The following is a 17,113-nucleotide window of genomic DNA, read 5'->3' as shown; positions in this document are numbered from 1 at the left end:
TTGTGATCCTCCTGCTTTCAGCCTCCCAAATATAACTTTTTTTTTGGCACTGGGGATTGAACCCAGGAGCATTTAACCAATGAGCCACATCCCCAGCCCTTTTTTGTATTTTATTCAAAGACAGGGTCTTACTGAGTTGTTTAGGGCCTTGCTAGTTTGCTGAGCCTGGCTTTGAACTTGCAAATTCTCCTGCCTCAGCCTCCCAAGCCACTGGGATTACATGCATGCGCCATCACACATGGCCCAAATATAATTTTATTAAAAGGAAAATTGTACTACTGGATTCATGATGAAAAGAAGTTCTTTAACCCATTCTTCCCACTCTTATTTCCAGTGTATTGAGGCAATTATTCATCAAGTTGAATGTTTTGATATTTCCTTCCCTGTTCCTAAATAACTTGCTAAAACTTATGTTTTTTTCTACCCTGTTTTATGTATCATTTCTTACCTTCCTAGGAGGGAAGCTGAGATTTTAGCTTTCTAGCCGCTGCTTCCAGCCCTATCCCCACATCTAATGCATATTTGCTTTCCATACTTTAATCTTCCTGGTGTAGATATCTGATATTTTGGGGTAAATTGGTATTTATTATTACATTGTTAAGATGGGCCTGGAAATGGGCCTCATTCTCCTTCAAATGTGTTTCTGCTTTCCCAAATGAACCTGTCTCTGGAAAAAAAAAAAAAGAGATTGTATGATATTCTTCATAGGTATAATTACTTTGTAGACAGTAATATCTTATACCTAACTAATTCTTCCACAGAATTACTGACAGAATTTGGTATTATATCTCAGAATAATCTCACATAGAAAATATCCTGGAAATGTGTTTTCTCTGCTCAAATCTGGCTTTGTTTCTCTACAAGTATAAACTAACAAAACTATCATTTGAGGATTTTCTTTTACCAACTGTGGAAATTCTCTTTGTCTTTCTGCTTTGTTAAATTCTGTTTTTTTTAAATCATTATTTATCTTCTCTCCTTGTTTTGATAGAGGTATGCTCCAGTAGGTTTCTGAGAAAAGAATAGGAATAAATGTTTTTGAGGCCTTGTATATCTTAAAATTTTTTTTCCTTCTCCTTGATTTGGTTGGGCCTAGAATTAGTTTGAAATCACTGTTCCTAAGAATTTTTAGTGTCAGTATTTTATTGCCTCCTGGCTTCTAGTGTTGTTACTGAGAAATACAATACCAGTATGGCTATACTCCCCAGTCTCTAGCTACAGAGGTTTTGAGGCGGTTCTCCTTATCCCCAGAGTTCTGAAACTTCATTATGATGCCTATGTTTTGAGTTAGTCCTCTGGAAACATTTCAGTATCTGCCTCTAATGGATAAAGACTTTGTTGTTTAGGCTATTTGGCGGACCTGCTTAATCTAGAAATTCATGTCCTTCAGTTCTGAGAGAATATTTTTATAGTATTTCCTTCTCTGTCTTTCTGGATCTCTTCTTATTCAAAAGTGTGCCTTATTTTCTAACCCTCTAATTTGCTATTTTTCCCTTCTATATTTTCCATCTCCTCATCTTTTTACTTCATTTCTGGGGTATTTTTCAGCTTAAATTTTGAAATATTTTTTTTTCCCTGTGATTACATTTTTAATTTCCAAGAGTTCTTTCTTATTATCTGTTTCTTTTTAAAATTATATTTTTTATGAGTACAGAAAGTGTGTGTATATATATATATATATATATATATATATATATAAAACTTATAACATACTTTGTGTGTGTCTGTGTGTGTGCATGTGAAAATTGAACCCAGGGGTGCTCTACCACTGAGCTACACTTCTGGTCCTTTTTATTTTTTAGTTTGAGACAGGGGCTCAACAAGTTGCCAAGGCTTATATAACAAATTAAAATGAAACAATTTAAAAAATATAAAACAAATTAAAAAATCACTACTCAACTGGAGACAACTAAAATTAATGGGCCCCTTATCTTCCTCTTTACATCTCTTCTTTCTCCTCCCACCCCAATCAGAATCTTGAATTTTACGTTTTATCATTTTATTGCTTATTTAAAAAAATAATTTCACATGTGTAAATTCTCAAATAATATAATGTTTTACTACAGTTTTGAGCTTACACCATATAGTTGATTTTTTTTATGCAACTTAATTTTCGTAATCTTTGGAGGTATTGCCAGTTTTCCAAAGCATTTATACTACTTAACACTCTCACTAATAGTGTACATAGTTCCTATTGTTTGTTGTCAGCACTGATGTAGTCAGACTTTTAATCTTTTGTATTTGGTGAATGCCCATGTTACCTCATTGTAGGTTTAAAGGACATTTCCATTTAATAAGGTTGTTAAATACCCTTTCATAGGTTTATTGGATATTTGGATGACTGATTTAAAACCAAACGATGGGTCAGTCCCTTGTCTAATTTTTAAACAGTTGTTAATCTTTTTTCTTACTGATTTTTTTTATTTCTGGGTATGAACTCTTTATCAATTGCATTTTGTAAAGATGTTATCTCACTTATTACTTATTCATTCACTTTATTAATGGTATCTTTTTGTGAATAGTGGTATTTAATTTTAACATCAAGATTATTAAGTTTTTTTCCTTTAAGGTTGAGCTCTGTTTAATAAATTTTTCTATGTTGAGATTCTGAGGATTTTCATATATTAATAGTAATTTTTCCCCTCTTTTTTTGGTATCAGGGATTGAATCCAGACATGCTTAACCACTAAACTACATTCTCACACATTTTTTTTTTTAATTAAAAAAAATTTGAGAAAGGGTCTCACTAAATTGCTGAGACTGACTTCAAACTTGTCATCCTTCTGCCTCAGCCTCACAAGTTACTAGCATTACAGGCATGTACCACTGTGCCCGGCTTATTGTATAATCATCTAGATGAGTTTCTTAAAGTTTTGTTTTGTGTTTTTGTCTTTTATCTAGTGGAGCCTATATATCCTTCTAAACAGTATTATTTTTTAAAATGCATAAAAGAAAATACACAACATTATAAAGGAAATGTTAAGATAATGACTTCATGATACTGAATTTTGTGATAATAGACATATATATTTTAATAAATGCATATAGTAACAAAAAATTAGATCTCAAATATGGACAGGTTAAAGTTTAATTGCATTTCATTTTTGCATATGTAATAAAACTTCCATATATCACTTTATAAAGTAAAGCTAAGCTTTCCAAGAATATCAGTATTTATCCATGGCTCTTTGAGTTAATCTCTAGTTGTGAAAACATTCAAATTTACTGTTTTGTGGTTGCATAATTACTTGGCATAGAGTTAGTTGCTCAATAGTTACATGAATAACATAGACAGGAAAACTGTGCAGCACATTATAGCCAGGAAGATTGCAATCATGTGTAGTTTAGTGGTAGTTTCAATAACAAACAGTTTCCAAGTAAAGATGAATATAAAAACATTTTGATATATAGCAACTGTCATATGATATGAAAATATTTATGATCTCTAAGATCATGTGTAGTGCTAATGTTACTTTGGTTTATTGAACCATTTCCTTCAATTAGCAGTTTTGAAAATAGAGAATTGTTCTTCTAGTTCATGGTACTACTGGGTCTTAGTTTTCTTAGTTTCCCTAGATGTAGACCTTGAGATAAGGATTCAAATATCAGTAGTTAATATGGGAATGATTACAAGAAATATACTGACTTTGAGGAATACATTAATGAACTTGAAAATATACCCTTTTTTTAGTGCCTTTCCAAGCTTAATTCTCTGGACACCCTGGTAGCCAGTGTTCCTTGCACACAGCATTCTTTACACATGTTCATTTTCCATACACGTCAAAAATTGAGGGCTGGTGAGGACACAGCATTGATTCTCAGCACTCAACCAGCTCCTTGAAAACTGCAGGCAAAGATATGTAGATGCATTCAGTTGAAACTGGCACACCAAAATCTAAGGCACAATGAGATACAGATGATGTATTGCAAATATCTTTTGTATCTTGACTTCTAACCATGGAACCTTTGGGTCAGGGGACCTGAATTCCTATTCTAGAATCTGGAAATTTTATGTTTTGTTTTTCACATTTAGGTCCAAAATCTTTATGGAATAATTTTTAGGTATGGTTAGGAAGAGACCAAGTTTAATTTTTCTATATGACTATCCAATTGTCGTATACAACTTATTAAAAAGCCTTTCTTTTCTTCATTGCTCTGTATGCCTATTTTTGTTATAAAATCAAAGTCCATATTTCTGTGGGTCTGTTTCTGGGCTCTTTTCTCTAGTCCATTGGTCTTTTCTTGTGCCAGTGTCATCTGTCTTAATTGCTATAGCTTTTAAATTGTTTTGATATCTGGTAGAGCAAGTTCTCCCATCTTGTTTTTTCTTTTGTAAGATTAGTGTGTTTATTTTTGGCCCTTTGTATTTCCATATAATTTTAGAATAAGCTGATAAATTTTATAAAACAAATGAACAGAAACTCTTTTATGATCTTGATTGGTATTGCATTGACTTTATACGTCAGTTTGGGGAGAATAAACATTTTATAACATTTAGTTTTTCCATCTAGGAACATAGAATGGACATTTGTTTATTTAAATGTTTCATTTTCCTCAGTAATATTTTATTAATTTTCTATGTGGAGTTCATAAACATATTTAGTTAGATTCATTCCTAGGTGTTTGATATTCTTTTTTTTGGGGGGGGGGCGGTGGTTACTGGGGATTGAACTCAGGGGCACTTGACCACTGAGCCACATCCCCACCTAAGGGTCTCACTGAGTTGCTTAGTGCCTTGCTTTTGCTGGGATGCTGGGATCACAGGTGTGCACCACTGCGCCTGGCTGTTTGATATTCTTGATGCTGTTATAGATGATATCATTATGCAAATATCACTTAATAATTGTTGCTAGTATATGGACGTGTGATTAATTGAAAAAAAATTTTATTTTTTAGTTACAGTTGGACACAATACCTTTATTTATTTATTTATTTTTATGTGGTGTTGAGGATCGAACCCAGGGCCTCGCATGTACTAGGTGAGCGCTCTACCGCTGAGCTACAGCCCTAGCCCCTGATTAATTTTTGCATATTGGCATTATGTCCAGCAATCTTACTAAACCCATTAATTCTTATAATACCTTTGTAGATCCTTTTGGATTTTCTCTATACATAATTATCTATGAATAGTGAGTACTATTAGTTCATTTTTTATAACACTCATGTTTCATATTATTTTCTTTTTTTAACTGAAATATCTAGGACCTCTAGTATAGTATTGAATAAAAGTGCTGATAAAAGTTATCTTTTTCTGGGGTTGGGGTTGCATAAAAATAAAATAAAGGTATTGTGTTCACCTGTAACTAAGTAAATATTAAAAAAAGAAAATAGTTATCTTTTTCTTATTTTTCATTTCAAAGAGATACCTTATACTATGTCACCATAAGTAAGTATATGTAAGGTATTTATTGTAGATATTCTTTTTCAGATAAAGGAAGTTTCCTTTTACTTGTAGTTTTTTTTTTTTAAGAGAAAGAGAGAGAGAGAGAGAGAGAGAGAGAGAGAGAGAGAGAGAGAAGAATTTTTTAATATTTAGTTTTTAGTTCTCGGCGGACACAACATCTTTGTTGGTATGTGGTGCTGAGGATTGAACCCGGGCCGCACGCATGCCAGGCGAGCACGCTACAGTTTGAGCCACATCCCCAGCCCTTACTTGTAGTTTTTTGAGGGGGGGATTGAACTCAGGGGAACTTGACCACTAAGCCACATTCCCAGCTCTATTTTGTATTTTATTTAGAGATAGGGTCTCACTGAGTTGCTTAGTGCCTCACTTATTAATCTTTTAATAAGGTGAAATACATAGACTGATTTTCAAGTATTAAACAAACATTGGATTTCTGGAATAATCTCAATTTGATTATAGTGTATTATATTCTTGGATTCTGTTTGCTCTTGTCCCCCCCCCCCCCCCCCCGCTTTTTTTTCGGTACTGGAGAATTGAACCCAGGGACGCCACTACTGAGCTACATCCCCAGCTCTTTTTACTTTTTATTTTGAGACAGGGTCTCACTAAGTTGCTTGGGGCTTGGCTAAGTTGCTGAGGGTGGCCTCGAATTTGTGATCCTCTTGCCTCAGTCTCCGTATGCCACGACACCTGTTTTTTTCTTTTTTTGAAAAGCCAATTTAATCCTTAGAGATTGTCTTTGGGGTTTTCTTGGCAGTGTGGAAGTGCTTCTGAGCTGACTTTTCATAGAGCTGTTTTAAAAAAAGCTTTAGCATTTGCTTACTGTAGGTTCATTCCAGAGATAATCAGAACACAGGTAACGTTCTACCAACTATCTATGTCTGTTCACTTCTCTACTATGTATCTGTATATTCTGCCGTGTCTTATTTTACCATAGATGGACTCTGTGCTTTTACATAGGGCCAATTCTTTCGCAAATATATATACTAGATCTTATTTGCTTGTTTACTTAGGGGCATCATTATTAGTTAACTCTTCTATTTTCAAATCTGTTTTCCCTTTTCTCCTAGGTCATTTAATTAGCCTGTGTTGTAAACTGAATGTTTGTAACTCCCCAAATTCATACACTGAAGTGCTAACCCCCAGTTTGATGGTGGTAGGAAATGGAGACTTTGGGAAGTACTTTGGGTTAGATAAGGTCACAAGAATGGATGTGTTAGGATTAGTGCCCTTACAAGAAGAGATAAGCAAGCTTGCTTTTTCTGCCATGTGAGGGTACAGTGAGAGGATGGTCACCTACAAGACAGGAAGAGAGCCCTCACCAGAACTCAACCAAGCTGACACCCTGATCTTGGACTCTTAGCTTCCAGAGCTATGAGGAAATAACTTTTTGTTGCTTAAGCCACCCCAGTGTTTCTTTTTTTGTCTGTTTGTTTGTTTTTTGTTATGGCAGCCCAAGCTGACTCATACAGCGTGGTATACCAAATGTGCTATAATCGTGTTCATTGTAGAATAAGTAAATAACAATAACTCGTGGCTTTCCCTCCCAACTTCTGCCACAGTTCCCTGTCTTCCTTGTAAAATCTAGAAAGTGTTGCTGTCTGCCACAGTTCCCTGTCTTCCTTGTAAAATCTAGAAAGTGTTGCTGTCTGCTTGTGTTGAGCCCTCCCACCATCACTTCTCTGAAACTGTCCTCATGAGACTTCCTATTACTGAATCCTGTGGTTAATTCTTACTAAACCTATCAGCATAATTTAACTTGGTTGGTTATTTCCACCTTCTTTTAAAGCCTTACTTTTGTTTAGAGAAGTTTTAGATTCCTAGCAAAATTGAGAGGAAGGTATAGAGAAATCTTATATACGCTCCACTCCCAAACATGCATAGCTTTTCTCACTAACAGCATCTCCCAATAGAGTGGTACATTTGTTGTTAATGATGCACCTACATTGAAGAATCATTACCACTTAAAGTCAGTACTTATATTACACTCTTGGTGTGTACATTCTGTGGGTTTGGAAAACTATAATGACATATATCTATTACAATGTCATATTGGATATTTTCACTGCCCGAGAAATCCTGTATTCCTCTTTTTAATTGTGGCTGCCTTTCCTGTTTTTTTGGTGTCACAGTCTCTATTTTTAAATTTTGGGGTACCTAGGACTCATTTCTTGGACCTCTCCTCTCTCTATACTCTTTATTCTTGGAGATCTTGTCTTATGGTTTCAGATGCCACTTAATTGCTATTTTTATATGCTGATGACATTCAAATTTATATCTTTTGGCTGTATTTCTCCTCTAATTTTCACTCCCCTCACCTTGAATTATTCCTCTGATGGCTCTAACTTCAGAATATATCTACATTCTACTCACTTGGACATTATAATCTGGTTGAAGTCATCATTTATCACTCATATATTTTGTTTTTAAATATATTTTAGTTGTCAGTGGACCTTTATTTTATTTATTGATACATGGTGGTGAGAATCGAACTCAGTGCCTCACATATGCTAGGCAAGCGCTCTGCCACTGAGCCACAACCCCAGCCCTTATCACTTGTATTTTTACATTATTTAAAAAAAATTTTTTTTGGTGGTGGTACAGGGGATTGACACCTGGAATGCTCTATCATTGAGCTATATCCCCATTCCTTTTTATTTTGTATTTTGAGACAGAGTCTCAGTAGGTTGTCTAGGGTGGCCTCAATCTTATGATTCTTCTGCCTCAGCTTCCTGAGTCACTAGGATTATATGTGTTCACCATTGTGCTTGGCTTATATATTAAAATTTTCATTACAGTATTTTTCCAGTTTTTGCTTTCTTCCTGTAATTTCAAACCGACTGGTGGAATTAATCTTTTAAAAATGGAAGTCAGATCATGTCACTCTTCTGTTAAAAACCGTCAAAAGGTTTCTCATTTTATTTCTGAAAATCCTGAGTCTTCATGATGGCCTATCAGGCCTTATATGTACTAGGTCCCCCATCACACCTTTGACCATATCTCTGGTTATTTTCTCCCTGTATGCTGGACTCCATTCAAACCTCATTGTTGTCCCTAAACAGGGTAAGGATGTTCCCATCTCAGAGTTTTAAACTTGTTGTTCTCTTGGCTTATAAAACTCTCTTTCCCCAGAGATCAGTAAGGCTTTCCCCCGTTAATTATCACCTGAGTGTGGTTCTCCCTAAGCACCTCTTTTAAAATTTTACAGTATCTTACTCTGCTCTATTCTTTTTGCTTGCCTTAATTTTACTCATAACATTTATAGGTAGGAGTCTTTATTAGTTTTCTTTTATCGTGTAACAAATGACCACAAACTTAGCAATTTAAAATCAAACGTCAGGCTGGGGCTCTAGCTCAGCGGCAGAGTGCTTGCCTTGCATGCATGGGGCACTGGGTTCGATCTTCAGCACCACATAAAAATAAACAAATAAAATAAAGGCATGCTGTCCATCTACAACTACAAAACAAAAAAACCCCACCCAAATATCTATTAGCTCCTGTAGATTAGGAGTCCTAGATGGTTTATCTAGAAGCTTCTGATCAGGGAGGATCGGAAAGGTAAATAAAAATGTCAGGGCTGAGTTTTCATCTGGTGGCTTGACTAGGAAATAATTAATTTTCAAGCTCACTCAGGTTTTTGTTGGAATTTATTTCTGTGCAGCTGCATGACTAAGGGGTTTGCTTTTTGACTACTGTTTGCTGAAGACTTCTCCCAGACCCTAGAGGCCTCTCCCAGACTCTAGAGGTTGCCTGTAGTTCTTTGCCATGTGTGCTCCTTTTTGCTTCCCTTCCTAAATAATAGAGCTACCTAAACAACCTGGCTAAGCAGAAATCAAGGAGCCTAAGGGAAAAAGAGAAAATAAATACAGCTAAAATAAGTGGGAAGGGAAAAAACTTAAACTGGATTTAAAAAATAAAACCCTGAGAATTTTGATAAGCCAGTTCAATCATCTTCAAATTTAAAAAAAATCCTTAATATGCAGAGATTCACAAAGAATTTTTCTTGATGTCCAAGAAGCATGGCCCAATAAAGGAAAACTTTTCAGAATCACAGGAAAAATAGTTTGAAAAATAAAAATAGATTGTACTGTCATGTATAACTAAAAAGACCAAATAAAAATAAAAAAGAAAAAAAAGTTTGAAAAATCATGTAATTCATGCTTTTGATCTCTTAAATTATCAAAGTTAAATTACCTTTAACTTTGGATTTTTAACAGTTAGTGCCCCATTACTTTTAAAATTTAACCATGAAAAATAATTCAGATTTTTTTAAACTCATATTTCTTAAGATTAGCATAAGTGAATACTTAGGATAGTCAGTCATTCCTTTGACTTAATGAGACCATTTTGGTGAAGTCTTGAATGATTTAATTGAACCAATTCAGTATGATCAGAGAGCTGCTCTAGATTCCTATTGGAATGTAGCTTTATAATATTCCCAGTTAGTCATTGCTTTGATATCAGCTTGCATATTGTGCATACTATGTATTTAGAACACATTTTCCTGTTATCCCCTTTGAAATATCATTAATGGCATTATGATTATGGGCAGGTAGTATATATACTTTTATTTGAGACATGTACTGTATTTTATTTTTTTAGCTTCCCCCCCATAGCTTTATTGAAGTAAAATTGAAGTATAATAAAATGCACATATTTGAAGTATGCAGTTTGATCAGTTTTGGCATGTATGTAACTAATACAATCAATATAAAAAGCATTTCCATTACTTTTTTAAAATTTGAAATCATGCAGACTGTGTTTCCTGTATGATTTATTACATTAGAAATCAGTCACCTTAAGATATACAGAATCCCACCCCCACATGTCAGCTATTTCAAAATTAAATGCCACACTTATAAATATCTCAGAGGTCAAGGAAGAAAGCATAAGGAAAGTAAATAAAAAGTGCTTTGAACTAAGTGAATATAAAAGCTTAAAATATCAGGATCTCTGGGATGAAACACTACTCAAACGAACATTTATAACTTAAAGTACTTGTATCAGAAAGAAGCTAGGAAATTTTATTTTCATATTATGTAGTAGAGGCCTGGGGATATAGCTCAGTTGGTAGAGTGCTTGCCTTCCATGCACAAGGCCCTGGGTTTAATCCCCAGCACCATTCCCCCCCCCCCCAAAAAAAAAAGTAGTAGGAAGGAAAAAACTAAGATTTAGGAGCAGAAATATATGAAACAGATAAGAAATAATATAGCTAAAATTTGATAAAAATCAAACAAATCTAATTAAGAAAAGAGCAAGAACACAAAAATTAATATCAATGGAAAGGGAGCTATCAGAATTATTCTACAGGTGCTAAAAATATATTAAGGTAATATTCCAATTGTATGCTGACATATGTGACAGCTTACATAACATGATTTATATTAGAGAAGGATCTATGTGCTGCTGAGAAGAAAGTGTATTCAGTCATTGATGGATGAAATATGCTATGTATGTTTATTAAGTCTAAATTATCAATTGTATTTTCTTCTATAGCTTCTTTATTTAGTTTTTGTTTGGAGGATCTATCTAGTGGTGACAGAGGCATGTTAAAGTTATCCAATATTATTGTGTTGTGGTCTATTTGATTCTTTTTTTCTCTTTTAAAATTTTTATTTGTAGAACAAATAGTTGTACATGACAGCAGAATGCATTTTAATTCATCATACATAAATGGAGTGCAATATTTTTATTCTCCGGTTGTACATGGTGTAGAGATGTACCATTCATGCAATCATACATGTACCTAGGGTAATGATGTTGATCTCATTCCACCATCTTTCCTATCCTCATAACCCCTCCTCACCCTTCCCTTTGCCCAATCCAAAGCTCCTCCATTCCTCCCAGGCCTGCCCCCCCATCATAGAAAACATTTGGCATTTGGTTTTTTGGAATTGGCTTACTTTGCTTAGCATGATATTCTCCAACTCCATCCGTTTACCAGAATGCCATAATTTTATTCTCTTTTAATGCTGAGTACTATTTCATTGTGTATATATACCATGGTTTCTTTATCCATTCATCTATTGGTGGATGTCTAAGTCAGTCCCACAGTTTAGCTGTTGTGAATTCAGCTGCTGTAAACATTGGTGTGGCTATGTCATTATAGTATACTGATTTTAAGTCCTTTGGATATAGACCAGGAAATGAGGAGGTTTGTTTGATGTATGTAGATGCTCTATTGTTTGGGGCATAAATTTATGATTGTTATGTCTTGATGTATAATTTCCTTAAGCAGTATGAAATGGCTTTCTTTGTCCCTTCTGATTAAGTTTGGCTTAAAGTCCACTTTATCTGATGTGAGGATAGAAACTGCTGCTTGTTTACGTGATTTATGTGAGTGATATGTTTTTTCCCACCCTCTCACCTTCAGTCTGTGGATGTCTTTGATAGTTGTTCTTATCATGATAGTCTCTTCCTCATTTCTCTTTCTCTTTGTGTGTGTGTGTAAAAGAATTGATAGTACGTTTTTGGAGGAAAACTATTAGGTAAGTCTTTTTCAGACAGCATATTGTTGGGTCTTTTTTTTTTTCCTTCAAACTTTATTGTATCTTTTTTGAATGTCTTTATTTTTATTTATTTATTTTTATGTGGTGCTGAGGATCAAACCCAGTGCTTAGAAATGCCAGGCAAGCGCTCTACCACTGAGCTACACCTTCAGCCCCAGGTCTTGTTTTTTAATCCAATCTTCCAGTCTGTGACTTTTGATTAATGAATTTAGGCCATCAATGTTCAAGGCTATTATTGAGATATGATTGGTATTCCCATTTATTTGTGTTTATTTCTAGTTTTTAATTTGAATTTAGTTTTTCCTTTGATTGACTATTTCTTTAGTGTAGTTCCTTCCTTTGCTGGTTTTCACTTTTTTCCCCCCATTTCATCTTCATGGAATATTTTGTTGAGATTGTTCTGTAGTGCAGGCTTTCTAGTTTCGAATTCTTTTAACTTTTTAAAACATGTATTTTAATATGTATATTGTTTAATGTATTTTTTCATGGAACTGACCAAAGAGAAGATATTTCAGGATTCTCTAGGATTGGGGCTCGGTGGCAGATCCCTGGGTTTTGATACCTAGTACACATTCCTCTTCTGCCCTCTATCCCCCACACTAGTCACCTACACTTGTAAGATGTATGAGAATCTTTGATAGTTGTTCCTATATCATGATAGTCTCTCCCTCATTTCTCTTTCTCTATAGATGTGTGTGTGTGTGTGTGTGTGTGTGTGTGTGTGTGTGTGTGTAAGAGAATTGATAGTACATTTTTGGAGGAAAAACTAATTTGGAATTGTACCTGAAATTAACCTAATTCCCACATATAACAAATATTCTTTTGAATTTTGCCATATATCCTGAACTGTTCATGATGAATATGACAGGTAAGGTTCCTATCCTTGTAAAAATTACCTTCTAATGAGGAAAGAAAGACAGGAAAAACATCAAGTATTAAAGAGTGGTATCCAGGAAATTAAGACAGGATGATGTAGTAGTGCAACTGGGTTTCTGTTAGAATAGATAGTCTTTATAAGAAGGTTTTTTGTTCAGGGAACATCAAGTATGAAAAGTATGAATTATCTGAGGTTGAAATTAGCAGGGATTTTTTTTTCGGGGGCAGAGGGAGTACTGCGGATTGAACCCAGAGGTGTTTTATCACTGAGCTATATCCCTAGTCCTATTAAGTTGCTGAGGCTGGCCTTAATTTTGAGATCTTCCTGCCTCAGCCTCTTCTGCTGCTGGGATGATAGGTGTGTTCCGTTATGCCTAGCAGGAATAAGTGGAGATTATTGCAGAACAACAGAATGTTATAGTGGCTAGAAGAGAATTTAAGATACATCCAGGTTAAGATGTCAAATAGGAAGGTTCTTTTTTAGAGAGACAGGAGTTTGCTGGAAAAGTCAAGATTAGAGATGTGGAGTTTGAATTCATGAGCAAAAGGTGGTGTTTAAAGTTATAGGCCCAGTGAAATTAACTGGAGAGACAGTTTATAATAGAGAATGGGACTCAGGATCAAATCCTTCAAGCATTAAGTAGGAAAAAAGGGGGAGAAGCCTACAAAGAATTCTGAGAAAGAGTGGCCGTGCAGTAGAAAGAAAACTAGGAAAATGTGACATTAGAAAAGTCAAGAAATACAAAAGAGGGCCGGGGTTGTGGCTCAGTGGTAGAGTGCTTGCCTAGCGTGTGTGAAGCACTGGGTTTGATCCCTAGCATCACATAAAAATAATAAAAAAAAAAATGTATTGTGTCCATCTAAAACTAAAAAATATATATATTTAAAAAAAGAAGAAATACAAAAGACTCAAGAAGGAGGAATAGTCAAATCTATCAAATGGCCTAGAACACATGATAGAACAGTTTGAATGTGTGTACGTAGTCTAGTCCTAACAGTGCATAATTAAAATATAAGCTTAAGGAAACTCAAAATCATATGATTTTATGATTTTAGCTATCACAGAAGAAGCTGTAGTTTTTAGAGATATAGTCTACTTCTCTGCCCCTCCACTTGGGTAGGACCCAAGTTAGCACCTTCTTAGATCTAGACCCTTAGTGTACTCTCTTAAATGGACCCTCCTGTAATCCACTCTTCTCACAGAAGTTAGTTGAACATACCACTCCCCTGTTCATAGTTCTTTAATGACTCATATTTGCTCATAAGATGAAGATTACCAATTCTTACCCTGGTCTGTGAGGTTCTTCTGTGTAATCCGGCCCTTGTAGCTTCTCTCCACCTTAATATCTACCACAGTGATGTCCTTTCAGGGCTTTGAATTTGCCAAGCTCTTTGCTGCTTTCAAGGCCTTTAGTCTTCCATTCTCTCTGTTTAGGGAACACTCATCCTTCCCTGTTCATCTTCTAAGCATTCTCCCATTCTTTTTTTGGTACTGGGGATTGAACCCAAGAATGCTTTCCACTGAGCTATATATCCTTAGCCCCTACTCTCTTTTTAAATTTTTTTAAAATTTTGAAACAGGGTCTTGCTGAGTTGCTTAAGGCTTTGCTAAGTTCCTGAGACTGGCCTCGAACTCACCATACTCCTGGTTCAGCCCTCCAGTTAACTAGAGATTATAGGTGTGCACCACTGGCTGTGTCCCTCCATTCTTGATGTAACCTCTGACTGTGGTAGGCCGCCATGTCATGTGACCAGCGTTTTTCCTCTCCTGATTGGTTGAGGCACTGTCGGTCACTTTCAGTGATCTGGCCACTTTTAAGTGGCTGTAGATGGTAGCCTAGCCCCGATTTTGAGAGTAGTAAAAAAAAAATGTAGCAAATGTTTGTTCATCATGCATAGGCGTGTCTTCCTACAGCCCCATGGGTCGAGCTATGCTCACCTGTTCCTTTGTGATATTAATCCTTTGCTCTGATTGAGATAGAATGTTCCATGGAAACGCCCTTTGTGTGTCCCCTTCTCTTACTCTGCCCTTGGGTGTGGCCTTCCTAGACGTCAGTCAACCTGCTGACAGCAGACATCATGAAGCTAGACTCAGCCCCCTGAAACCTGACTCCTTGCCTCATTTGAATGGCTTTTCCTCAATAAAAGGGGTCAGCACGGGTTTGCGCTCTCTATTTTTCTGTGGACCCTTAAGGTCAGAGGAGCCATCACAGGACCCCCAAAGAAAAAGGTATCTCTGTCTCTTATGTGGTTATTTTGTGCAGCCCAGTTCCCCTGGAGTGATTCTGAGTGTTTTAGTCACGAAGAATGTGACATCTGACCTCCCAGATGGGGTCAAATCTCCCAATTAAATGATTTCCTAGTTCCCTCTATTTTTTATCTGTAGAATTTATTTCATTTATAAATGAAATGATAATGTGTGTCCCTATTAAGTGTTGTCTTTCCTTCTAAAAAATATATTTTATTGTCCCTGTCTCCATCCCTGCCCCAACTGTATCTCCAGCAGTTCAGCCTGCGTTTAATAAATATTTGTTGTTTGAATGAATCTTGTAACTTATTCTGTAGTTGTACAGGTAGTTAATACCATACCATTATAACCCATTTGTGTACTACAGGTTGATTTTGATTTGAAGTAAAAAAATGGCCTGAAAACCTTTGAATTTCCTAGGGTGACATTTGGCTCTTTAATAAATCTGTATCTGGATGTGAACAAATGCAGTAAAATAATTGGTTCTTATGAAATATATTTTAAAAGGCATGTAATTGGATTGAATTATAAGTATGTTTGGGATGGGGAGTTTATTTCAGTGGTAGAGCCTTTGCCTAGTATGTGCAAGGCCCTTGGTTTGATCTCTAGCACTGTCAAAAGAAAAAAAAAGGAAAGAAAAAAAGAATAGTATACTGATACAAATTTTGTGATTTTTAACCCCTCCCTAGAAGAACTGTTAAATACCCACAAAAAATATTGTTTATTTTCAAGATTCTTCCTTTTCTGTTAATGATTTCCTTCCCATTGTTTTCATGTTTCTAATTATCTCTCTTTGCTTACCCTAATATGTGATTGTTTTCTTTACCTGTAACAACTGAGTAAACACTGGGATTATTTTAGGGTCTATGGTCTTTAGATAGAGTCCCTTAATACTTCAAAAACTACTCAAGACATATGTAAGATAATCATTATTCATTGTCTGAACATCTCTTTGAACTCTCATCCCTAATGAATCTAAAGGATGCCTTTGTACTTCCAACAGAGATAAATAATAATACTGAAAGCACATTCCTCTTAAATGGAGCAATTAGGCTTTAAGCTTCTTAATGTGGTTCCCCTCCAGTTTGTGTACTCCAGTATCTTCTTTGAATTTTTATTGCACACAGACTTAGAAGTAGATCATGGAGGATTTTTTTTTTTTCATTGTTTAAGTCATCTTGCTCTAGGCATCTTATGTTCAGTTCTCTTAAGAGCTAAGTATTTCATAATTCTTATGGAAAGATAAGAATCCTTTATTGGTAAGAATCCTCTGAGGGTTAAACAGATGTGTCTTGGGTTTAAAAAGTTTATTTCCTCATGATTTTGAAAAGATACCACATCTAATTAAGCTTCTCTTGATAAAAAGAACAGAAATTAACTTCAGAATGTTGGGCAGTTTTTGCTACCCCCCCCAATCTGTTTTGCTTCTGTTAATAAAGCTAAGTTTGTCTAACTTCATAAAACAGATGGTAACCATGTGGATCTCTCACTGGAAGGCATTTTCTACCACCTCTGCTAGACATGACAGGATTTCAATTTAGGAGTTATGGGACCCAAATCCAATTACTTTCAGAATTTTTGGTACTATAGTTCATTGAATACTTTTGTTGATATGGTCCAATTAAAAAAAAATGTGGGGAGTTATATTTTTCTTGGGGTTAAGAGTATTTGGAATTTTTTTTGAGCTTAAAATAAAATCTTACTTATTAAAGAACTGTTTCTCCCCACAACTCATATCTGACTAATTTTTTTTTGTCATTTATTTTTTTAAATTATTTATTTATTTATTTTTTATTTTTTTTATTGGTTGTTCAAAACATTACAAAGCTCTTGACATATCATATTTCATACATTTGATTCAAGTGGGTTATGAACTCCCATTTTTACCCAGTATACAGATTGACTAAATCTTTAGTTCAAGAATTGGTTTCTTTAGTTTATTTGCTAGAAAGTGTTCTTGAAATTCTGTTTGTTTATGTTCATAAAGTTTATCTCTCTGAACATTTTATATGTAACAGTTTGGTTAATTTGTAAAAATTTTCAGGTAATTTAAAATATTCTGATTTCTTTATTAGA

At 35.0% G+C, this 17,113-nt stretch overlaps 1 protein-coding gene across 2 annotated transcripts in view; it reads left to right on the top strand.

Annotated features, from left to right (window-relative positions):
- The window catches only part of Dmxl2 (Dmx like 2), a 139,210-nt gene that overhangs the window by 27,094 nt on the left and 95,003 nt on the right, over window positions 1-17,113 (top strand). The window lies entirely within an intron of this gene.

Source organism: Urocitellus parryii, chromosome 6 (assembly GCF_045843805.1).
Source record: "Urocitellus parryii isolate mUroPar1 chromosome 6, mUroPar1.hap1, whole genome shotgun sequence".
Lineage (NCBI taxonomy): Eukaryota > Metazoa > Chordata > Mammalia > Rodentia > Sciuridae > Urocitellus > Urocitellus parryii.
This window is presented reverse-complemented; position numbering and strand designations above follow the sequence as displayed.